The sequence below is a fragment of the Magallana gigas genome, chromosome 1 (assembly GCF_963853765.1).
Source record: "Magallana gigas chromosome 1, xbMagGiga1.1, whole genome shotgun sequence".
Classification (NCBI taxonomy): Eukaryota; Metazoa; Mollusca; class Bivalvia; order Ostreida; family Ostreidae; genus Magallana; species Magallana gigas.
In genome coordinates, this window is record NC_088853.1 from 23017655 (window position 1) to 23037050 (window position 19396).

General features: G+C 31.4%; 2 long non-coding RNA genes across 3 annotated transcripts; both read left to right on the plus strand.

Moving 5' to 3' along the window:
* Positions 1–209: 209 nt before the first annotated feature.
* LOC136273501 (uncharacterized) lies at positions 210–3889 on the plus strand. The gene is made up of 3 exons (XR_010711664.1): positions 210–357; positions 1078–1149; positions 3542–3889. It is a non-coding gene; the product is annotated as an uncharacterized lncRNA (long non-coding RNA).
* Positions 3890–9537: 5648 nt separating this feature from the next.
* Positions 9538–18890, plus strand: LOC105346871 (uncharacterized). 2 transcript variants are annotated; one of them, XR_010714994.1, is made up of 3 exons: positions 9538–9718; positions 16580–16769; positions 18551–18890. It is a non-coding gene; the product is annotated as an uncharacterized lncRNA (long non-coding RNA). The 2 variants fall into 2 exon arrangements; XR_010714995.1 differs by lacking the exon at positions 9538–9718 and adding an exon at positions 14296–14502.
* Positions 18891–19396: the final 506 nt, after the last annotated feature.

The following is a 19396-nucleotide window of genomic DNA, read 5'->3' on the forward strand; positions in this document are numbered from 1 at the left end:
GAATATATGTTTCTTTTTATTATCACGCACTGCATTCAAATTATATAATGATTTTGATAGAAACATATCTCGTAACAAGTGTGGTCTATTTATATTTACCATGTGTGCAATTTGACAAAACAATTTCAGATATGAATCGTATTCCAATTCAACAAATGGAGTTTGACTATGAAACATATCCAAACATGAACACAAGTTTCTCTCTCTAATGCACAAAAAAGCAAAAACGATCTCTGGTGTAAATCTTGATGATGACAAGTATAGTTATATAACCGTCAATATATTCTGTTGTGTCATAAGTTCTCTTGAGTGGTGAAGTCCTTAGCGTTTATGGTTACTGTATTCACAATAGTAAAGGTACGATATTTTCAGAAGTAATTGTTGTGTAAATTGCATTTTAAAAATTACCTTCGAATAGTGTGAACTTTGTTTTCGTATGTCATTTGGTACATCATTCTTCACGAATGTATTCAAATAGCAGTTAATGTATCGGTTTTTATGTTTCCAAAAACATTAAGTAAATTTTAGCATCTTCTGGAAGTCTTTCATCAAAGCAGTTTTTGTTTAGGAAATATCAAAATGTAGTCCCAATAAAAAACTGTTTTGTTTCAAAAATACCTTTCATTATTGTCATTTTTTATATTACTGCTTTCCTCGATTTTTTTAAACTCTTTTCTTTGAAATTAATTATAAAGACAAATTTTATGCATAGTAAACTATACTTTTATACTAATTATTTCATCATGAATTGTGTATGAAATTCTTCAAAATATGCAGTATCCTATTTTTCTTTATAAATATTGGCCAAACGAATTTATGCACTGGTTAGCGTTGAGTTTTACCTTATGTGCTTCTTATTCAAATCACGAAAGTATTTGCTTTAAAAATTGACAGTAAAGAACCCAACAGATGTATCTATTTTTTCGTATGTTTTTTTATTCGTCATACTTTTTTTATACTATTATTTAGCAAAGACAATTTCCATAAAGCAACAATCTATGTGCTTTTTCTATGTAGAGGATGTTAAGGTAAGACGCAAAATCAATAAAGAAAAAATATTTCTTTGTGTAATTTTAGAGGAAGTTCGTGCTCTTGCTTCTCATTTCCTCTGTCATACCCAGCGTCGCAGTCGTTATTAAGGCGCCCCCAGTACGTATATGTTCATAAATCTCATTATTCAAAAATTCCTTAACACTATAAGTTCAGATACTAAAAAAGTTTGTATATTTTCTTTACTAAGAGAGTTTAAAGCTAATAATTTGAATCCAAAAATGTAAGTATCTTGATTCAGTTCAATATTTATATATTTTTTTGAACAGCTGAACAGCAAAGCAACTAAAAGATAAGGTCGCCGTGACACATCATAACGAAATTAACATAGTACATGTATTTACTCAACTTTTAGTCTTTTGAACATAATACTTATATAGGAAGTAAATCTTCAAATTTAATGTGTGGGTGTATGGATGTATCGATGCTGCAGTTTAGATTTTGGGCTAATTTATTTTATGATAACTAAATAAAAAGACTGGCTTGGATTTTTTTCGTGTTAAAGCTAAATTTGAACAATGCAATAGTGTATACCCATAGTATATATATATATATATATATATATATATATATATATATATATATATATATATATATATATATATATATATATATATATAGGAAAAATAGGATACTGCATATTTTGAAGAATATATATATATATATATACACACACACAGGTTATATACATCAACTCTACTAGCTTCAAGAAAATACACCATCTGGTTCTAATGGGGGATATCTAAAAATAGAGATACGTGTTCATTTACAGTCGAAATATATAGACAATTGTAATTTCATTACCTCTCAAAGTCAATGAGTTAAATTTCAGACAAGACCGACGAAATATAGTTGGCTAACGATTACGCCGTCTAGTGAGGGTTCTCATTTTAAACTTCCGTGACCTATTGTTCTGACCAATTAGAGAATGCGTTTTAAACATAAACATTAAAGCAATATAGCTGATCCCATGGGTAAGTTGTTAATAGAGATATGATGGGTTCACTTGGATTACAAATCAATAGCAGTTAGTTAATTACTTTATAGTTTGTCTCAAAATTATTTGAGAGCGGTTCAACGTTAATCAATGCACAGTTTAAATTATTCTTTTACGATGTTCTTTATTGGATCATGCAAACTGTTTTGACACCAACAAGCGAGCGAGGTTTCTAAGTCATACTCTGCCTACTGGGTCAAATGTTTACATGTGTATAGAGCGGAGCGGATCAGAAATTCTTGACTTAGAAAGATGGATTTCCTCACTTTAAAGCAGATTTAGAAATAATAAAATAACGATTATTTCCAACTTTTAATTGTGTAAAATATACTAGGTCTAACATTTGGTTTCATGCTGGTATCTGTTTTTTACTTTATTTTTTTTTCTTAAATGACACACTTGCATGTTTTTAATTTTTTTTTTTTTTTTTGGCAATATTTTTGGGAAAAACCGTTAAGAAGCCTTAATTGAAGCAAATTTGAATTACTGTAATTCTGAATAAAATTAATATGCTGGATTAATTAAAGCCGTATTTATTTAAAAAGGAACATTTTACTTTTGTTTGCTTTTCATGTTTTTATATAAATTACTCACAACACTTTGTTTGCTGTAAACAAGCAATATTTAGCCATAATGTCAATTTCAAATTTACAAACGTGTTTAACACGTATTGAGAATTTCACCAGAAAACAATTTGGTAACAAACGTATACATGTATTTATTTAATAAAACTCTACAATAATTTTGGGTTTTTGGCGTTTTCTAATGAATCGGGATGTCGTGGAAAACTAAGGCAAACACGTTGGTCAGCTTGTTTCTTCGGCCGTACGTGCTAACAACTTTCCACGGTTCTTTCTTTTACTTCACATTGTAATAACTACAGTGTCTTGTTTGGAAAGAAATAAAAAAAAAACATGTTTTTCTTAATAAATGTTTCCTCTGCAAGTGCCCATCTCCTGCATAAATCTGTAAACGTCTACATGTATATTGACTTACTTTTGTCTTGTTTCTCGCTTATTACACCGAAATCAGCAACCATTTTGCTTTTCCACAAACCTCTGATATCTTGGCTTATCCAGCAACTAACGTTAGGTAAATGACAGAGATCATACATACTGTACTTATGTTTTCTGCGTAGGTGAGCTATTGAAGAAATCATTTATATAAAATATTTTTTTTTTGTCTAGTAAATCAATTGATGATGAATACTAGATGAAGCGAGGCGGTATAAAAAATAATGATGATTTTTCTTGTTTTTCCCTCCGAGGTGCATTTTTGTATACACGTACTTGTGCGTGTTGACTTCTTGTTTTCTCTTTGAAAAATAAATAAGATTTTTATGGAACTGAAATAACAACTAAAGGCGTTCAAACTAATAAACAAGACATATAATGTTGTTTAAAAGATGAAGTTAGTTTTTAATGAGTGAAAAATTATTTATCTAATTTTTTTTTTAATTGTGTGGTTTGCTTATTCAATTTTCATGTATTTCAGGCATATTTAAGTGATTCTGTTGGATTTGATTGGTTTGATAGTTGTGGTTGGTATGGAGGAAAAAGAAATACTGATGATGTCACAACGCTAAACAAGCATGAGAACATTGATAAATAAAAATACGGAATCGGTCAATAGGCAAGTGTCTTATAAAAAAACGAAATGGAAATTAATTATTGCTTATAATTGTACATTGTAAAAGCTGGCATTTCATTTGTCACAAACTTGTTAAGAAATTCCCCCTAAAAACATTGCTGTATTCGTGATTTATTTTTCAGAAGCTAGAAGAGTTTATGTTTCTCTCGTAATTAGATCACAATAAGATCTTAAATAAAATTTCATAAATCATCAAGTTGTTGTCAATATCAATGTGTATAAATCAACACCAATTTATGATATTTCTCGCGTAAGAGGAATGACGTGACAATTATTACGCTATATTTACCTTTACAACAAACGTTGATTTAAGTTACAAGAAAAGAATCTGAATATAAAGCAAATATAAATAATCATAACTGAATAAAATATTATGGCCTAAAATAACTTATCTTAAAGATTATGGCAGTTCCGAAATGTTATTTATTGGTCACCTAGCCTCGTTATTTTGAATAAATGCAAATCATTACAATAAATCTGCCAGTAATGTTTTTGCACAAATAGGTCAAAATCATTTTATAATGTTATCTGTACATACTGATGTTAGGCTTTAATTTTTGCGAATAACCTTTATCAGAATAAGCACATGACATGAGATTTTTAATAATTGAGAAAAAGGAAATTTATAATCAGCTAAACGATCGTTCAAAATTACAAAACAAAATTGCAATAAATGCAAGAATTAACACTTAGCTACCTCAGTTAAAAAAAGCTGTGTTGTACCTTTAATTCAATCATGACGTTTCTGTAAAACCAACACCAACATGACCAAAGAGGGTCGATTTAGCAAGCTCTCGTTCAGTCATACTGCGTTAATGAAATAACAAAAAAGGCACGCCATATTTGATCAGAAATGTCCATATAGAACAACAAGTCCTGCTTCACAGATATTCTTGTACCAAAAAGCATAACCAAATAAGAAAACACGCTTTTCAATTTAAAGCACAAAATAGTGAAAGTGATTCCATGTCCAAATACGAATGATTGTATCATTACACGTAGTCATATAACACACATATAGCTCTGTTGAATCATTCTCGTTTACAACAAGAAAGTCCTCAGCGCTATCGCTGTATGGAAAGTGCTTATCGAAAATGTGGTTGATTTGGGTGACTAGCTATATTAATTTGGGAACTCTTGTATATATTTGAAAGTGCAGAACTTCGAATGGGACAAAACAGGCTAAATAGTTAAGAAAAGTTAGTTTTGAGTAATGTTTTTGTTGAATTGTTACTCGATTTTACTCGAAAAGCATAACAGAACTTAAATGAAATGTGTTTTTGTAAGAAAAAGAGCTACTATTTGTTTGGGTCAATGCTAAAATTTGTTTGCAACATTTTTTGCGATTGCTATACATTTGCCCATCCTTTCAAAACACATTACCTGAAGTTTTATTCATTGGTATGATATTTTAAGAATTCTAACATTTACGTATATATGATATAGTTATTGATAATTAATAGCGAGACATTATTAGTTGGAAAATGATAAAACAGTATTAACAATCGTATAATTTGATTTTATGGCCTCTCATTATTAGTGTTCTTGCGATGCTTGATTTGCATTCTTGCTATTATTGCGTTTTGTTGAATGAAAAAAGGTTTTGCTGAATTGGGTATGTATCAGTTAGTGTTATATTATACTTACTTAAATCTTAAACAGTGTAAGGGATATTTTCAAATGTACCTATTGTAACATTTTTACTTCAGCAACACATTGTATCCCTATTGATATTATCTTAACTTATTTTTATTAAGGACAAATTACATTTTAATTAAACAATAAGATGCTCTCTTTGGTGATTCATGCAAGACATGAAAGTGGCGACATTGCATTGTGCAATGATCGAATCCTTTATAACCCGCATAAATCATCAGAAAAACATTTAATTGTTTACATTTTCATCTTTCTTTTAACACAAATTAACAAGCTGAATGTAAAATTTTTAATAAAAAGTTAACTAAACTATTATTAAAGTACATCCGTGTGTTACAAAAAATGTACATAAAAGAAACAGCTAAATAAACTTTTTGGAAACTTGTGTCTTACATCATCATTATCATTTATAGCAGTCCGTGATTTTTATAGGTTTTTGAATGTTTCAACCAGTCGACAAACGGGGTGTGTAGATTTTTTCAGGTTAATTTGTAGATTTCTACAAAGCTTTGAATATACATATGTTTCTGTACGAGATATAGATGTACTGAATATAAATATTAATAAATAGACGTAAAATATAACGTGTCTCTATTTGTGTTAAAAAGTATCACAAATTTGATTTTATTATAGCGAGTGCGGCAAGCTTAATTTCGAGCGCAGCGAGGCGGTCCGAAGCGCCGCTCGCGTAGCAAGCTCCATAGACAACGTGAACGAACGGAGGAAATTCAAGTCGAAATCTGCACATTGTTCAAAGAAAATTTTGTGGACCCGCGTGAAAAGGTTCTACATATCCCAATAATCATTTGCGGTGCATAGCAACATGGTGGAACAGGAAGAGTTTCTACTGAAAATTCTTACCTCTAAATCGCATACATCATTTTCTTTTTAACAATAAAAAACCCTTTTGAAAACATTAAAGTAAACAACACATACGCTTACGTAAAAAAAACTGTACCTATCTGAACTTTTGCTGACATATGACGTAATTTCCTTCATCGGATATGTCCGACAACCTACGTTATCTATGACGTCACAGTGATCTCGCGTTTTAATTTCCTGCGAATCATTTAGAGGTGGATCAAGCATCTGTATTGGATGTTAAGTGTAGGAAGTACTCAGTATCAGTGTTAACAGTGACTCTTTGGCTGATTAGTTTTCTTTTTGTACTTAGTAAATACACATGCAAGTTCCATGCTAAATTTACCGTCTTATGGATCCAATCATATATGCATACGTTAGGTAGGTGACAAAAAGTTAAAAAAGAAAAGTCCAATCATTATTAGAACTACGTGCAGCCACGTCATTTTGTAATGAATAAATAAAAGAAAAAAAATAAACTGTTAAAATATCAACATGTATTTGTTATAGTTGCTTATGTGGTCAAACCTTTCAATAACATTGGATAACACAGACTAAAAAAGGGTGAGGGCACATGTCTACAACTCTTATATAGCGTGCAAAAATTAAACAGATTAAAAACAGATTAAAAACAAAATTGATGTCACAGAGGAAAATAAAACACAGGTAACAACTATGAACAAAATGAGAAATAACACAGACACACTGTTTACTGATTTGAATGATCATTATTGGACATTTTCGGTTGGGTGAACATTACTACAACTTGCAATTATCGATAATCTGTATGGAACCCAAAATACACTAAAATTCTGCATGTATTTTGTATAAATGTTTTTGAAATGCTGTATTTTTTTAATATGGCAAATAAATAAGTTTTTCATGTCAAAGTTCATAATCATACACTAAAAGACAATTGAATTTAGATAAAAATTACAACACTAAAATATTTAATTCTATTGAAAGCGGGAGGTAGCAAGGCGAACGACTTTCTTCATTAGAACTAACTCCCAGTGGAGTGAAGTGGAAGAGATGTTTGTCATTAATTCTGTACATCCATGTATTCATTTTATGAAATAACTGGCGAAATTCCCGATTCGTTCGTCGATATTGCTCGTGATATGTTTGAGTTTCGAAGCGATGCAATCCCAGCACATCACCTGATTACGTCAAACAACAGAGCACTGCTCTTCTTAATTTGGTTGAGATGTTACTCTACATATCATATGCGATCATCTTTATTTAACATTTATTTAGCGTAACAACATTGAAAGAGGAACTATCATATCTTATCGAGTTATTTCAAGTGTATTGTTTTCAATTTGCATCTTGGCCAACCATAAACAAATGGGGGCAGATGTTAATTGTTTGGCAAAATTGTCATCTGCAGTAGGTGCAGTAGATGGAAGATCCTTTAAAATATACAGACCAAAGAGAGACCCTAAGAACTTTATCATTCGGGTTATAGACGTTTACATGCTATTTACGCACAGGTTGTACATGTATTGACAATTTGTGTAAAATACGGCATATTCGGTTTGGATTTCCAGGTCCAAATGATTCCAAGCAGTACGCCCTCCTCTCTAACTTTGTCGGGAAAGAACTCCCCTTTCCTGGGGAGTGCGTTTTACTTGCTGAGAAAATTTGCTCAAATCGTTATCCAATTAGGACTTCCTTCACTGATCATGAACAGCAAATAAATAGAGAAACACCACAGGGTTAGACGAAAATACAACAGAATTATATCATCAAACAGAGATCAACCGCAAAACTGAAAGCCTATGAAACAATATATTGTTACTACTCCCTTGTTTTATGGGGGGGGGGGGGTTGCTGTCTATGTGTGTGCACAATACTTAAGGTACCAGTTTATAAGGTTGTCATAGAATCTAAATGATCCATTTTATATACATGTACCTGTAGCAAGGCCAGAGTTTATACATTTTTTGCGGTTTAACAACGAGCACATTGTAAGTGTAAGTCATTATAATGTTATCGCAATATATTTTGTGAAACTTTTGTCATATTGTAAATTTTGAATTTACCGGATGGCAGTAAATACAAAATTTACAAGTTGTCATGTTTTAAATTTTGTATAAACCACCAACCGGTTAATGAAAAATTTACAACAAGACACTGTACATTTTTAGTGAGAAGTGCGCTCCATACTGACAGATCGTTGTTGCTGTTTAGTAAATGTTCGTCCAACCGAAAATGTCCATTAAAAGGTTATGGAATGATAAAACATAACTGTATTTACATAAAAAAAACCAAACGGCGTTGTGTTTAAAATAATGTTTAAATAAGTATGTTTAACATTTTATTAATGCTCAGTGGTAGTTTGTTTAAGTGTATAAGCCTAGGAAGGGACCATTGGAATAAAAGTTTGACAACTTCGGGTTCCTTGCGGTGGTAAAAGTTTTCGAGACAAAGCCAAAGTTTTTTGGTAAGGGCAAGTCCATTTAACAATGATGACAGATGTGTGGTTCCTTCTGCGCTCGCTCCGACGGTCACACCGTAAAATATAAAAGACAACGTGTACGAACGGAGGAAATTCTAGTTGAAATCTGCACATTGTTCAAAGAAATTTTTATGAGGCCATGTGAAAAAGTTCTACATATCCCAATAATCCTTTGCGGTGAAAAGCAACATGGTGGAACAGGAAGCGTTTCTAACGTAATTTCTTACCTCTAAATCGCATACGTCTATTTCATTTAATAATAAGACACCCTTCGTCAAGGACCCATTTTATATATAATGATACTTGTAAATAAGTAAATTAAAAGACTTAGGGTTTTTCTTGTTCTTAACTATAGTTTGCTACTGGCATGTAATAGAAATAAAGACAAGACGCGTTTTGCTAAATGACCATCCGTCCCTTTAGTCCGAGGCAAACCAAATTTTACAAATCTAACGTGGTTTCAAATCGCGTGAACTGCTTAGTATGTTTTTTTTTATTCTAATGGTAAAAATGAATGATGGTCCAGAATAAAGTTATAATTGAACAGTGAATTTTGCACGGTGATTCTACAGTAAAACTCGGTTATAGGCAAGTTCAAGGGACCAAAGGAATTACTTTGTGATATCTGTAACTCGTATCCGTATACTGTACATTGTGCGAGACTTCTCTGTCTTACTTTGGCCTTTTACATTATCTAATGTGTGACGGGCTTTGAATTTTAAAATGTATAGTTGACAGTTCAAATTAAATCGCATAAAATAAACCAGAGTTTTCTAGATACATGCGTGTCAAAAATGCACACAAACAGTAACTGAAACGTTTCATGACTACGCACAATAGAGTATTTGGTAAATTTAAAGGGTCAATCGGCTTGATTACAACCGGAGTAAAGGAATGGGAAGTGGTGTCTGTGAAAACTTCAAAGCTTGTTCTAGTTTCGTCGATATTGGCATGCATCCAATGAAATGATGCGTCTGCGTACAACATCGGTTTTTTTATTACTAGGAGCACTTTTAATTGCCTTAACTCGGCCAAATGAACATGTAAGTACATTTTGTTCAATAACAGACACCTAATGTGCTTGATAAAAATTTAAGCTGGATGAATACTTGTAATACAAAAATTGTCACAAAAAAAGAAAAATGCGTCATGAAATATAAATGCATATTTCTACAAACAATATATTTGGCTCTGAATAACAACTTTTGATACCTCAACACTATAACTGAGCTACTTGGGTATAGTCCACTAATGCATTTTCCATAGGCGGTAATGTTAACGTTATGGTTCATAGCTCCGGCCCTAATTTTCGTTCAGCAACGAGGGACCTCTTATATGAAAGCTCATCAAATTGTCTCTTTCTTGTTAAAATTTCGTGGTTTGAAGTCAGATTCGTTTTCCGCCAAAACGCGTCTGTATTGAAAAACTCTGAAAATGAAAGTAAAAGTAGGGAATTTCTCAGTTTTGGAAAGGGTGTACATCAAACAAGTTCAATTCTTTTCTTCAAATGATAATTCAATTTTGACACTTGTTTTAAAAATTGCAAATCCTCTTTTCTGACATGTGTCAAGCATTCTGATTTAAAATGTCCCAATAAATGTATATACACTCTGCAAGTATAGGGACTATTTTGCTTAAAGGCACTTCTTTGTTGTCCTACCGATTCTAAAAATAGTTAGAGGGATATACCCACTTGATCAGATGAATAGAGAACAACAGTGGACACACTATGAGGAATCTATGTATCAAATGACATCTTGCACTGAAAAAAGCGAGCTCCGTAGACAAAGTAAACGATCAGAGGAAATTTGCTTTGAAATCTGCACATTGTTCAAAGAACTTATTATTGAGCCAAGAAAGAAATATTTTAAATTGCCATGGTGGAAGTGGAATGGTAAAAGTCCTACCTGTAAACCACATACACCTCTTTCATTTAACAAAACACATTTTCAACAGACTTCTTTAGAAACTACCGAGATTTTTATCGGGAAATATTCCTTTGTATTAATTGAAAAAAAAAATGATAAAAAGTATGTAATGAACATGTTTTTTCAAAACATATGTAGGATTGTTCTTAATCCCTAATATTTATTTTAATCTATATTCCTGGCAGTTCGGATCATTTTTATACTTTGACGGAAAAATGTCGAATGATGCCTGCTCCATTAATATGACGTCACAATATCTACACTAAGCTTGCGACCTTAGCATAATTATTAAATATATATGGCGGATCAAACTGTCCACTGTCCACAAAATTATTCATGTTAACTGGAGCGTAAACTATACTATTTTTATTCATTTTTTTATCACGTTGCTACATCCATTTGGTAAACCACGTTATTAATTATCATTATGAAACATATGAAAACCTGTATATATTTGATTCAAATGTATGCTGCGCTTGCCCAAACGCTTGCACCGCAAAACATATTTAAACATACCGCATTAAACGATTATGTTATAATAAAATTTATCCATAAATAATTGAAGGTACACATGCACATGGGAATCGGACTCATACTTTGGATCCGGGCTTTGGTTTAGAATACAAAAATAGATATCCATGCACTAACGTGCACCTGTCTGCATTTTGCATTGTACGCTTAGGAGGGTACGTAGCACTCATTGGGTTCTCGAATTACCTACCACTTTCTTTCAAAACAGACATTTTCCCTTTTATCAACATATAGAAGAATTAATGTTGGACAAGCAGTTACCTCCTTCTATAATGTTTTATTTCTAGTGTGTTTGATTTGGAGCCTTCGACAATTGAAAGGGAACAATACACATTGTGCTCGGAAACATCGAGGGCCTTTCTCTTAGGGGCTGAAATGTTTGGGGTCATCTACAAGTGGTACACCTTTACCACTGTAAAAAATTTGTTCATCTCTTGTTTCCGAGATTGGAGTCCTACTGTAAATACACTATCAATTGAAAGGGGATTTGAAGCATCGGGCTCGAAAACGTCCCTACTTTGGGGACTTAGATTGTCAGGGTCATCTACTAGTCGTAAACCACTACCACTATAAAAAAAATGGTGATGTAGTCATCTTAAGTTTACGAGATTTTCGGCCATACTGAACATACACTTTTTATTTTGAGGAGATTTTAAATACCGGAATCATCGAAGACTGCGAACCTGGGGGCTGCAATTTTTTCAGGACTACCTACTTATTTGTAAATCACAACTACTAAGAAAAAAAGGTAGACTAAATGTGGTCTTCTATAGATTACTTTTCTATAGGGCCTTATTTAGGTACACCTTTTCATTATAATGGATTTTAAAACGTCGGGTCGGAAAATATCGAAGGCCGCTACTCCAGGGTTTTAAGTTTTCATGATCATCTACTAGTGGCACACCACTTCCAATTTGAAACAATGATGAAGTGGTCATATGTACTTTTTTAAGATATAGGGTCTTATGGATAGTACGCTAATCATTATAAGAGGAGTTTGAACATAAGGCTGGAAATCATCAAAGGCCCCTACCCCAAGTAAACAACTATCATTATAAAATAATGGTGATGTGATTATTCTATATTAAGTTTATGGTATTCGGGTTTAACTTATAGTACAATTACATGTATATTAACATTAAAGCGGCATGGTCACGATTTTAGTCAACAATTATTTTTCCGGTTTAATGTTCACAATGCTGCAGTGATGCTTTTTTATCAGGCAACTTACCGTGTAGTAGTATATGTAAATAAATAGTATTTATCTCAATTTTAAGAAGATTAAAACTACATGTTTTTATCTTAGATTTAAAATCTGATTTACACATTCTTTATTGTAGCTCTTTGAAAAATATTCAGATTAAATCGCTTTCGAAATGAAGTTCATTTTTTCCAAGACACGCATGAAAATGTGCGCTTAATAGACGAGAGTGTATTGAAAGGACACAACTCCCTGAAATGACAATGTCCTACAACATTTGTTAATTTCGCTGTTAAAAGCCTTAACTTTGCATATATTAGAAATAATAAAATCAAATAATTCTGAACTAATAGCTAAAATTAACAATTTACAATTATTATACAATAATTATTGCTTTATCAATTGTTAGTAAAACATATTACCGCCATGTGAATTCTTTTTCATAGACATGAAACCAACTCACCTTCATTAGCACTAAGAAACTGATCTGGACATTTTCCTTATTTTTTTTCCAACCAGTCCTTTAACTGACTTATCTCTGTACATTTATCAGTTAATGTCTTTATTATTATGTTGCTTTATTTTTAACGACATATATAACAGCCAATCAGGAAAGGTCTACCCCAAAATATGATGTGATTCATTCATTTTTGGTCTCAATTTTCTAGTTTTATCGATTTGAAAAGCAATTGACTGAATTCGGAGTATGATTTTCAATGGAAGGAACGGTTGTACCGTAATTCATGTAGATGATGCATGAGTTTACACAAAAAAGAAGTAAGTAGCGAACGAATTTATTTTACGTATTAATTTTATATGAGTCGCTGCAAGAAAGTCGTGACAGATAAGTCGGTCTATAAAAAATCAAAATGGCTACCGTGACGAACTTTTTTTATAGTTAGAGTACTTGGAATAATCTTATTGTAAAAAGAAATAGTTAAAACGTTAGGTTCCTGTGTCTGTTATCGGTATACAAATGTTAACTTTGTTCGGTAATTCAGCCTTTTGAGAGTTTTCGGAGTTTTCATAAACCTTGTATAACAGATACCGTCCGACTTGTGGATTTTCCCTTGGGTCACAAAATTAAATAAATGATTTAAATTATCTACCTAAATATAGTTGTTTTGATTTTCCCGATTAGTTGTAGTTTTTAGAATTTTTCCTTGGGGTATTATTTTACCAAATATACCGTTGTGTCAATTTTCTACAATTATTAAGAACAGTCCCGTCCGGGATTTAGTAAAATTTAGACAAAGTATCAGGCAATTGCAAAAAGCCGAATTTTAACATACTAGATTAAAACAACTAATTCAAACTGATAATCTTTGGAAGATATTCGAGGAAAACGTGGACATTACAAGTTCAAATTTTCAAAACCCCGTCTTTCAGTACTCTGATTGAGTGTTCTAAATGGATTCCTCGACACACTGGCTCATACATTTAACTATGGGAAGATTTAAATCTGCACTCTTCTTGATTAATATCTTTCTACGCGCTGGTTTCTGGTATTTGGTTTACTAAGTTTTCACGTAAGCGTTGCTATCAGTGTCATAAATACCTGTTATATCTGCCACCTGTAAACCAAATTAGGAGGGTTTGTTAAAACAAAGTCTCAAATTCCCTCCTATCTTGTAGGAAATATCATTTTCCAGTCAATATCTGGCAAGATCGAATCTTTCCCTATCCATATCGCTGATGTTTTGTGTAATTCTACAAACTGTATGATATCACTGCAGATCATTTGAGTATGGGAAAATCTCTGTTTGGTTGCACAATGAGACAACAACAATGGGTTATTTGTCGACCCCTTTCAATTTGCACCGCAACTAGTTCCCCACCACATACATGTGCGGTAAACCTCATTGATGAAAAAGAATTTTGTGGATTTTTAGGATAAGGAAGTCTTAATCACATTACTCTACATGTTTCTTGTATCTATTACAATTTGTGTATATACATGTAGTCAGACACAACCCTTTTATAAACTTCTTGTTTATTTACCTGAATTGAAATGAATACAAAGTGTACGTGAAAAAAAACAACCTACAAAGCCCTTTTTATTTATTCGATTTTTGCATGCTTTGATATGACGAGGCTGGATATACAGTTGTGGGTTTTTTTTCTACCAGGAATACTTTTAATCTCCTTAACCCAGCGAAATGAATGTGTAAGAACCAAATTCAATTATGGGCTGCTAGTGTACCTTTTTAAGAACTTTAGTTAGATGAATAATACAAAGATAGTCAAAAAGAAAAAACAAACATACATAGATTTTAAAAATATACAAAAATAAATGAGACATTGATTTTGAAGGGACTCATTTCGACGGCAGTTGATAAATAACTATTAAGTATTTTTGTCCTGCGAGTACATGTAGTGTTGTTCAAAATAAATAGGATGAAATCTATACTCATAAATATACAAAGTTTGTCTAAACTATGAACTACCTTTACCAAAGCTCCTGCTTCCACTTATATTCCAACACTATAATTGAGTTTTATGATGAGTAATCATTATATATGCTTTAAAATCCTACTTTCATTGTGATGAACGATATAACAAATAAGAGTACAGGGAACGCAATGTCGGATTAAAGTCACTTGGATTTTGTATCAAATGAAACTAGCACTTGTATAGTATTACACAATGATAAACAGAATGAAACCGTATTAAACAAAAAATTAGGGTACACATAAGAATTTGGTTGTGACAATTTCGAGTAAAAAACCCCGTGCTGATTCGTTTTATATACTTGATTTACATTTCTAGCAAATACTCAGAATCGATAATATTAGGTCAGAAAGTGTAGGGCGAGTTTATAAGGTATCGGACTCATACCTTGGGTCGGACTCCTTTGATTTTCGTGCATTTGTAGAAAAAAAATATTTTAAAAATCCGTCAAGTGATGTACGCATAAAAGATTAGCGTAGTCTCAGTTGGTTTTGAAGTCCTCTTTCCACTTTTATTTAAAGAGAAATTTACACAATTTACTGTACGCAAAAAAGATTAATGTAGTACTCAGTTGGTTCTGAAGTCCTCTTCCCACTTTTATTTAAAAGATAAAGAACTGCGAACGCTAACGCCCGTTTCCCGCCCACATTTAACATCCAAATATATTTCGGAATTTCTGTGAGATATTCTAAAACTAAATTTTCTACAAAAAAGTAAAATCATATCCTTATCAATTTATATCAAAATAAAATGTGTAATCAAATTATTTATTTTTAAGCAAAAGTTTTGGTAACGCGGGTTCTAAATTATTTTTATTGAAACCGGTCTCTATGAGTGAGGAAATTTTATTTAGCAGCCAATATGTGCATAAAAACTTAATAATAACATATTTACGATATATATTTAAGTAAAATTTCTGTTAATCTGTTAATTAGTTTTCGAAAATTTACAAAGCAAAATTCTTTTTTTGGAATGTATTTCGGTCTGTAGACATATGTCCCCCCCCCCCCCCCCCCGTGAAACAACAAACCCTTTGGTAAAAAAATGCTAAATAACAATAGTTAAAACCCCTCAAAAGGAATTTTTGTTTCATGGGGGGGGGGTGTTTTAAAAAGCATTTCCGTTTTCCGTTATTTTCAATTAGGAAATGAGCTATTTTAACCCAAAATACGAAGTTATCTCTCTTTGTTCGACCAAATCTTTTATATTTAATGAAAATATACATAAATGATTACATTATTATAAAAAAAATTAACTTTAATTAGACAACTTAAAAAAATGACTTTTAGTTAGGCGGCTAGACAATGCTATCGTTCGCAGTCCTTTACACTAAATTCACACATTGAAAAATTAATTTTGAAGGAACTGTTTCCCAAACACTTTTCAGGACAGTTTTAAATGTTACAGTCAAAATAAACTATCTCTCCTCCCCAAACCATCAAGTTTTGGATAAACTGTTGTTTCAGAATCTGTTTAACTCATGTGTTACATTTTATTTGTACTTTAGTCATTTGTGATATGTTTTAAATCTTGCCCTTACCGACCTTTTTGCCTCTAAATTAAAACGCCAAAGATGTGTCATATAAAGAAATATACCTCGAACTGTTTAGAAATCAGCAGCTTATATATAAAGGGTTGTAATAGGATATAAACTTAGATAAAAAATATTACAAATAGTGTTCAGCTTCCAAATGCGTTTACAATAACGTCTAACAAATCAACAATCTTTGAGTAAAACAATGATATGAACTTGAGAATAATGTAATTTAAAATTATGTATTTGTTTATTTCAGATAAGATTGGAAGGTTATGAATTTCCAGTATACTCGACAGATTCTTGTCCTGGAAATGACAAAGAATGGAAAGAGAGGTCTACCGCTATAAACTGCACAAAAAATAATGGATATATGTGTTTTCCAAACGAAGACATCACAGGACTGTTAGAGTTCTGTTATATATACACTCAATTATTGATTACAAAAGGTAATTGAAAAAAATGTATCCATATGTATTAAAGAATATTGTTTACTGATGTGTTATATTTTCCAATGATGCTAAGAGGGCTGTTTGAATGTAATTTGTATTGAGGCACAGCATTGTAACGTTTTTTACGATTTCATTGATGGTGTTACTCGTGAATAACACTATCTAATACCTTTCAAAAAGTATTCTTTAGTAGTTTTTAACTTAAAGTCATTTCAATAGAGGTAGTCGTTGACCAGTGTTGTAAAAATGGTTGGACTTATATAAAATTTTGCACAATACATATTTGGTAATTACTGAATTGCGGAGTTAATGGGTCAAATAAGGTATCTTATCAAATAGTTTGTAGGATGACAAAGGAATTCCTGACTAGCCCCAGAGTCATTCAAGCAACCGGAAAAGTCAGGCCGACCCGTAACAGTTAATGCAAATGTCTTAAACGTCAAGAAAATACAGGATGAGAAGGCGGATACACAATTCGTCATATTGTCTATGCTGTTAGCACATCGTGTTGGCGGGTGCATTTCATTTGATCGTATTTTGATAATACAAAATACTTATGCCATACAGATACCGCATATATTGACAGATGACATAAAAACTGGTTGGAGTACAAAGATAACATGTTTCACGTTCAGAAGTTCAATCATAGACAATTGTTATAAATATTGTTACTGGTGACGAAACATTGGTTCACTTTTTTGAACCAGAAAAAAAATTGGAAACAAAATGTGGCAAACCCAATGACATTACAAGTTATTATCAAAAAAATCATTAGCAGAACGATGTTTCTTAATTGCATATTCTTCTCATGTAATTACAAATCCGTATAAATTCCGGTTCTTATTTGCAAACGTGTTACAAGTTTGTACTACCGAAAAATAATATAAGAAAAATCTCAAGATATATGATAAAAAGAAACCAGTGCGTCATGGTTTTACCCAATCAGCGTACCTTGATACATTTCAGAAAATGATTTTAGAGATTGGAAATATGTATTCAAAGCCGCGAACAGTGCTTTGAAGGGAGATGATGTTAATTTGAATCCATTTGGGATGTCGTACAATGCGCATTACATATGACACGACCATCATATCGCAACGATTCTATCAATCTAAGGTGAAGTTTTCGAGAAAAGTGTATGTCATACGACATTTTATGCATTTCATGTTTGTTAAGTATCATCTTGAAGACTAATATCTTTTTTTGAAAATAAATCAAAAAGAAAAAAAAATACAGGAAAATTGTTTAATGATTTAATGCAGGTCAATTCGTTAAACGAATCGTGGATAGAAAAATACAAACATGTATATATTTTTAAAAAGGCTGCAAACGAATCAAATAAAATTTTAGAATTATTTTCATTTAAAGATTGATACCGAGTATTTTTATGTATTTTTCAGAGAAACTTTACACAAAAGTTTTGTTTTCATTGGTATTGATAATATCCAAAATAATTTATTCTAAAGAGTTTATTTCATATCGAAATGGACAGAAAATCGAATTAAATGGTTTTCTTGTTAAAGTTGTCCATATTAATGCAAATTCAAAATATTCTACCATTTGTTTGATCCATTTGTTATCACTTTACAGGTTAAATACAAAATATTAAAAATTGTCATCAATTCTGTTCTGTTCATGAAAACTTCCATTTTTCTGTTCAAAAGCGAAACTTTTTTAAAACAAGACAGTTCTTATAAATAAACAATATGAAAAAATGGTGTCATATCATATGTCAGTTTTGATTTGATTTTTAATGCCATGATTTGATTATATTTCAGATACTTGTCTCTTCTTGAACAAACGTCATTCAAGAGTGGATTCCGTCAACTGTAGCCATTTTACAAACGGATGTCCTTATTCTCCTTACTATTCATATAAGATATTTGACCGTGAGTCTCAAGTATTTTTTTATGCAACATTAGAAGATCAAGTCGTGATGTGCATGCATATGCAGTTTCTCTAAAAAAAAATTAAATCAATCGTTGGAAGGGCTCAAGGGATATCGCACTTTATTTAACATGCATTGTTAGAGAAGAGTCAAACACATGTATGTATAAGTTTGACAACCAATCTCTGATAACAACTTATTTATCTTATCTTTGGGCTTGAAGATTGAGAGGAGGGATAAACTTTAATTTTATTTGTTTGTTTTTGTTTTTGTTTTTGTTTTTTTTGTTTTTATAAAATAAATATGAATTATATATATATATATATGATACTTCACAAACATGAAATGCATAAAATGTCGTATGACATACACTTTTCTCGAAAACTTCACCTTAGATTGATAGAATCGTGGCGATATGATGGTCGTTTCATCTGTAATGCGTATTGTACGACATCCCAAATGGATTCAAATCAAAAATTCAAATGAACATCATCGCGGTTTTGGATATATATATATATATATATATATATATATATATATATATATATATATATATATATATATATATATATATATATATATATATATATATATATTAATATATATATATATATATATATATATATATATATATATATATATATAATGAAATAACAATTATACATAATTTATAAAAAAAATATCGAATTACTATTTGCAAATTGATACTTGAAATGAAGTACATCCACGACCTTTA